This window comes from Macrobrachium rosenbergii, chromosome 40 (genome assembly GCF_040412425.1).
Source record: "Macrobrachium rosenbergii isolate ZJJX-2024 chromosome 40, ASM4041242v1, whole genome shotgun sequence".
Taxonomy (NCBI): Eukaryota; Metazoa; Arthropoda; class Malacostraca; order Decapoda; family Palaemonidae; genus Macrobrachium; species Macrobrachium rosenbergii.
This window is the reverse complement of record NC_089780.1, coordinates 21,800,166-21,807,665: the sequence shown is the minus strand read 5'-3', so window position 1 is coordinate 21,807,665 and position 7,500 is coordinate 21,800,166. Positions and strand designations below refer to the sequence as shown.

Below are 7,500 nucleotides of genomic sequence, written 5' to 3'. Positions count from 1 at the left end.
TTCTTCTTCTTCTTCTTCTTCTTCTTCTTCTTCTTCTTCTTCTTCTTCTTTTCAAGCCAACATGTGTTGCAGCAGAGGTTAGACACATAAATTTCCCTTTCCCTTCAGGGGGAGTCCTGAATGGCGGGGGGTCAATTAGGGTCGTTCCAGGAGGGGAACTTTCCCTACGCCATGTTCTTCCTGGGGTGGTATCTGTGTGGAATTGGGAAGGGGGCAGGGGAGGGGCAGGGGACGGGCAGGGGAGGGGAGGGGGGGGTGATAGCAGGGATTCCATGCGGTGATCCAGGAACACCACAGGGGAAACACAATAGAGAATTTGGAATCAGGGCAGAGAATAAATCTTTGAAAAGTCAGCCTTAAAGTGACCTTATGTAACTGGGTGAGAGAGAGAGAGAGAGAGAGAGAGAGAGAGAGAGAGAGAGAGAGAGAGAGAGAGAGAGAGAGGGGTTGGCAGCCTTTGGTGTAAATATTTTTTGTAAATGACTATTTTTTGTATCTGTATTTTTTGTCTTCAGTCTGAATAAATTTATCTAGCTCTTAAGCCATTCCTACGAAAGTAAAAGAAAGTTGACAAACAAGAAAGTGTCTACAAAGAAAAATTAAAAGGAAGAATTATAAAACAATCTGAAACTGATCACTAACGACAAAAGACACTAAAGACCTGTAATAAAACGAACAAGACAAATCAAAACGAAACATCCAAATCTTAGAGAAAATAAACCAAAGAATATTAGTAGCTTTGAGCAGGGTTAAACCAGGCTAAACCAAACTGAGGAAACCTCTAAACCTGGACGTGGATGGACGAACTGATAAAACGGAAGAAGTTTAATGAAAATGGAACGAATAATGTTAGGATAGATGGGAAGTTCATAAGAGACGACGTAAAAGAGGTGGAAGGGGGTGCCTGGAGAGAGAGAGAGAGAGAGAGAGAGAGAGAGAGAGAGAGAGAGAGAGAGAGAGAGAGAGAGAGAGAGAGAGAGAGAGGAGAATTTTCATTGAATAGAAATTTTGGGAAGATGCCAGGCGAGTAGAGAGAGAGAGAGAGAGAGAGAGAGAGAGAGAGAGAGAGAGAGAGAGAGAGAGAGAGAGAGAGATGACTCAAGGAGAGAAAGGTTATATTGTATTTGCGCGCGCGCGCGCGTGTATGTGTGTGCGTATCTGAGCGTGTGTGTTTGTGTGTGTGTGTGTGCGTGTTTGTGGGGCACTGACATTTTTCCTTTTCAATGCAGAATATCCTGAAGAGGAATCGTCGGGACCTGGAAGCAGCCAAAATCAAGTATGGTTGCTTCAAAAAGTCTGTCAAAGTCAAGAAAGGTTGCTTCAAAAGAAGCTTTCATAATCAAGCATTGCTGCTTCAAAATCTGTCAAAGTGAAGCATGCTTGCTTAAAAAATAACTGGTTGCTTGAAGGAAGCGGTCAAAATGAAGCAGGGTTGCTTCAAAAAATGTGTCAAAGTTAAGCAAGGTTGCTTCAAAAAAAAAAAAGCTGTCAAGCATTGCTGCTTCAAAATCTGTCAAAGTCAAACATGGTTGCTTAAAAAAACTGGTTGCTTGAAAAAAGCTGTCAGAATGAAGCATGGTTGCCTCAAAAAATCTGTCAAAACCAAGCATGGTTGCCTTAAAAAAAGCCGTCACAACCAAGCACTGCTGCTTCAAAAACTGTCAAAATCAAGTATGGTTGCTTAAAAAAACTGGTTGCTTGAAAAAACTGTCAGAATGAAGCATGGTTGCTTCAAAACTGTCAAAACCAAGCATGGTTGCTTCAAAAAAGCTGTCATAATCAAGCACTGCTGTTCCAAAAACTCAAAATCAAGTATGGTTGCTCAAACAAACTGGTTTCTTGAAAAAAGCTGTCAGAATGAAGCATGGTTGCTTGAAAAGCTATCAAAATCAAGCATGGTTCCTTAAGTAAAAAAAGCTCTCGCAACCAAGAAAATAGCCTGTTATCTGGCTCCATTTATTCTGCTCATGCAGATACGGCTTAAATGACTCAGAAATTACAGGCCTTCGATCTCGTACGTATTTCTCTTTTTCACAGAAACTAACAAAAGGAACAGTAGTTTCTCACCAGTCTGTTGGTCAACGTCAAATATTTGTTTGCTTGGTTCACCTGTCACCGGCGGAAACATCCGCAGAGGAAACAATTTTTTATAGAGAGGAAAAAAAAAAACGTAAAATATTACGACAGAAGCCAAGTATTTTTTTTCATCTGAGTTTAATTTTGTGAAAAGATAAATCCCTTGGTTTTTATTCTTTGGCGTTTTTTTGATATATATTTTAAGTTTTCTACAACTTACGCAGTATGTAACAATGATATTGATTCTCTGACTGGAAAATTGGTACTGTGTGAAGTTAAATAATTATACACTTCACTTACATAAAAAATGAATATATCTTGAAATACGTCAGCTGAATTTCAATAAATCTGGATATATTACAATGACAAAGGCTCCCACACTGATTCTCTTACGAGCACATGTTCGAGATGAAGTAGCCTTTTCTTTATTTATGAAATCCCGCAATTTTTGTATGTATGTGGCACATGCAAAAATCTCTAAAATACTATATAATTAACAAGAATAAATACATCTATAATTAATCAAATAAGTAAATAAATAAGTAAATAAAAACCTATTGCCTCAATGTTCAGTACGCCAAAGTATGCAATGTGGTTTCACTCAACCACTGAATTCAGATTGCGTAATGCAATATGGTGTTCGCCAACCGTAGAGTTTTGATTTCACTGAAACATAATTAAAAAATATGTTTTACGTCGATTTCACTTATGTTCCCTAATGGTTTTTATTACATATTGCAATAAACACGTAAATAAATAAAGAAAAAACTATAATTAAACGGACTCTTACGAAATAACGAGGCTCTTTAAACAATGCCACAAAAATTAAAAACTTAATAAAAAAGTATTCGAATATAGTACACATTAACGTCGTATTCCATGAATTACAAGGCCTTTATGACCCTCATATTAACTGTTCTGAAGGCGCACAAGCGAAGCTTATATCTCCTACATTGGATAAAGTCAAGAAACTGACATTTTTAGGAGACGCCGGGCATTCAATTTTGGGAAAATAGTATTTTTAGTGTTGTAGAGTCACATTTATGTAATTTAGTGTTCTTTTTCAATATCGAATTATATAAGATTCGCTTCATTACTCTCTAATTATGGTGATATTTTTATTTGTGATGCCAGTATTCCATTAACAAGTGAATGGTATCCCTGATACAGATCTGAATGACTAAATCATTCTTCTATGTCATTATAAAACTTCTAACTCCTCTGGCTGTCCTGAACTTATTTTTGTATGTCATTATAAAACTTCTCAGTTTTCCCGATGTCACGGTACATCAACATACATTCTCAACCTTATTCACATGGTATTGCTGTCAGATGTGTTAAAAAAAGAGTAGGTTTTATATTTCCCAATAACTGTAAAATTTAACTAAGCAAATTTTATAACTAAAACCTGCCAAATAAAAAAAATATTCTGTATATACAACAAATTGTAAATATTACATTTTTCCATAACTGTGAAATATAACTAAACAAATATAACTAAAACTTGACCAATGAAAAGTCTTCCATATATAAATATACTGAAGGCCTTTTAATTCATGTAGCATCTGTTTAGCTTCGTCTAATAAAAGACTTCGATTCATCTTTCCAGGCACAATACCCCCTCCCATCCACCTTCCCTCAAATTACTCCCTCCCCCACCCACCAATCTTCCCCCACCCACCAATAATTCTAACATTCTTCTCCTCCAACTACTTTTATCCTGCAACCTGTCAACCTCATAATGGAGTACCGCAGGGGCAATCTTGGCAACCGGGACCTTTTAGCCATTAAAGATTTTTTATCTTTTTTTTTATTTTCATAATCAGCAATTATTCCCACACGTATTATTATTATTATTATTATTATTATTATTATTATTATTATTATTATTATTATTATTATTATTATTATTAAAAATACTCATAGTAGCATGAGTCTTAAAATGGAGAAGCAAATCCACAGTTATGTATATGTACATATTTAAGGACAAATCAATATAGATAGCTTTCAGGAACTTGTTCGGTTCCCCTTTTCAATTGAAAAGGGGAACCGACCAAGTTCCAAAGCTATCTATATTGATTTGTCTTTAAATATATGTATATATACATAACTGTGGATTTGCTTCTTCTTCTTCTTCTTCTTCTTCTTCTTCTTCTTCTTCTTCTTCTTCTTCTTCTTCTTCTTCTTCTTCTTCTTCTTCTTCTTATTATTATTATTATTATTATTATTATTATTATTATTATTATTATTATTATTATTATTATTATTATTATTATTATTATTTTGTTGAATATGATGGCAGCCTTGGTTGCATTAATCTTGTAGATTATTCGTTCAACTCTTTTAATTAGTCTGTTTTCTTCTTCAGCAACAGAATTAATTTTGGCACTTTACTTAATTCTGTTGCTGAAGAAGAAAAAGGACTAATTAGAGTTGAACGAATAATCTACACGATTAATGCAACCAAGGCTGCCATCATATTAAAAAAAATGTTTGAAAGAGGGCCTATACCCAAAGTACAGTATATTATTATTATTATTATTATTATTATTATTATTATTATTATTATTATTATTATTATTATTATTATTATTCTTATTATTATTATTCTTCTTATTATTATTATTATTATTATTATTATTATTATTATTATGAGACCAGTTGTAAAAACTAATTCATCAGTATTAGGTGCATTACACTGTCGAATTTTCAGAAATTCTGAGCTACATGAAGTTATGAATTTTGTTTTAGTCTAATTGTACTTTTATCAAAGATTTTCTTAATTCCTGATGCATACGTATTTATTCTTATGGCTGCCAAGCGCATGCGCGTGTTGGTAAAAAGAAACAAATATCTATAGTAAAAAATGATTAGTCTTGTCTATACTACATGACTCCTATTTTTTATTTAATTCTATTTATTTATTTTTATATATTTTTCATTTAATTCTAAATAACTCCATACACACGAATTTGTTTAATGATATCAAACTGGTAGAATGCGTAAATGCATAAACTTCTGTCTCAAGCATTTTTGCCTTCCTGTAAGAAAATCCCTAATTATTTTTTCTGAGCTTTACGACCGTCGAGTATCATGGTATTTATCAAATACTTCTCGATATTCAGTCTGACACTTACAATCCCTTTGCTTATTGAAAGAGGTAATAACCATGCAATCCAAGATGATGATTTACATTGGCTTAGAAGTGATTAAGAATTGTACACTGCCTCAAGAATGATATATGGGCAGTTTCCTTATCTTACTGTTATGAATGAAATTCTAAGATTTATAATTATAACTATTTATTGGCGTAATAACCAACTGAATTTAATTTTCATATATTAAATAAAAAAATATACACTAGGTCTCCTTATGCCTGATAAATATAAAAACATTACTTATTTTTATTATACTTATAACTCACATTACTTCCTCCAGGACTTCACAGAAAACCCAACTTTGGCGAACAATGAAGAAGGCCTCGTTTTTTGCTACTTAGTTCATCTGGGCCCGAGTAACTTTTTCCGAGACAAAATTCCAAAAAGAGTTACTTTATAATGCTTAGCAAATGTTGCAAAGTTGCCATAATGGATTTGTGGCAATCAAGCGGAAGCTGAATCATTTGATTGCTTTTTGAAGATACTGTATCTCTTCCTTCTTGTTCGGAAGTTTGCTTTTCTTTAAGTTAGGATTATCGTTTTTAAGTTTACTTAACGAGAGAGAGAGAGAGAGAGAGAGAGAGAGAGAGAGAGAGAGAGAGAGAGAGAGAGAGAGAGAGAGAGAGAGAGAGAGAGGTAAACTTTTTTGCTTATATCTGGGATAGCGTTTATATACATAATTATTTACAAACTTTCTTCGAATTGATGAAAAAAATATAAGCTAATTTACTAAACTAAATCTAATATGTATGCAAGCTAATTTATTAAAATAAAAGCAAGTACAAACACAAGTTAATTTATTAAAATATCTATAAAAGCTAAAAAATCATAAGCAAATAACTCATTGCCTACAGATAACAGTAACAAGTTAGCAAATGGCTCGTCATAATTATAAACCTTTGCATCAACCATAATGCATTGATATTTAAGCTTATATATTCGACAGCTTTACACCTTAGGGGAAAACGACGCGTGCAGAAATAATTTTGGTCTTAATGAAAGATGCTACCTTACACCCAAACAACTTCAAAATGAATTAAGCTCAACATAAATGATCTAATTCTTCACATACCTCGTATTAGATGAGGCTCAACTATGACACCACATGTGGAACCAAAACCTGTGAAAAGGGAGAAGCTGATTAATAATAATGTAAATGAACAAAATAATTTTTAAGGTTAAATATCCTTACGCAAGACTCTATATCTTCAGACCATAAGCTGCATAAGAATCATTACTTTCAAGTGAGGGTATATTATTATTATTATTATTATTATTATTATTATTATTATTATTATTATTATTATTTTTATTATTAATAATAATAATAATAATAATAATAATAATAATAATAATAATATTATTATTATTATTATTATTATTATTATTATTATTATTATTATTATTATTATTATTATTATTATTATTATTATTATTATTATTTTGCAATGAAAATCCACAAACACATGGTAAACTATATTACTATATAGTAATATAGTTTACTAAATAATTGTGGAATTTTATTACACAAAATGTTTTTCAAGAGATTGTGAATTTCTTAGCCATTATTATTATTATTATTATTATTATTATTATTATTATTATTATTATTATTATTATTATTATTATTATTATTGTGGAACCAAAAGTAATAGTAAGATTTTCTGTCTCAATATGAGCACACTACTTTTCTTTCGTCTTTCTGTCGTTGTCTAAGAGAAGGGAATTTCACCTCCTAAAATTAAACTTTTTTCGGAACGTTCAGGCGGAAGATAAATACTTGAACGTGGTCTATGACCCCTGATGGTTTAACTCCATTTATCATGATTTTTTTTCTGACAACACTGAAAGGAACGTGTACAATACAATGGGGAGGACTGGATAAATACTTTATAGTCTGTGGAGGGGATTGTCTCTCTCTCTCTCTCTCTCTCTCTCTCTCTCTCTCTCTCTCTCTCTCTCTCTCTCTCTCTCTCATATATATATATATATATATATATATATATATATATATATATATATATATATATATATATATATATATATGACAACACTGTATCAGCTGAATCCCACAGGATTCGCTTATACATACATATATATATATATATATATATATATATATATATATATATATATATATATATATATATGTGTGTGTGTGTGTGTGTGTGTGTGTGTATGTATATGTATGCGTGTATACATATATACACACATATGTATATGTATATATATATTACGTAACTAAAACTGGAAAAAAGTATATTTT

General features: G+C 31.9%; 1 protein-coding gene across 1 annotated transcript in view; it reads right to left on the bottom strand.

Annotated features, from left to right (window-relative positions):
- LOC136826225 (somatostatin receptor type 2-like) overlaps positions 1 to 7,500 on the bottom strand; it is a 493,594-nt gene that overhangs the window by 111,673 nt on the left and 374,421 nt on the right. The window contains exon 3 of the mRNA XM_067083299.1: positions 6,307 to 6,354. The gene's annotated coding sequence lies outside the window, so the exon portion shown is untranslated. The remainder of the gene's footprint in view (positions 1 to 6,306; positions 6,355 to 7,500) is intronic.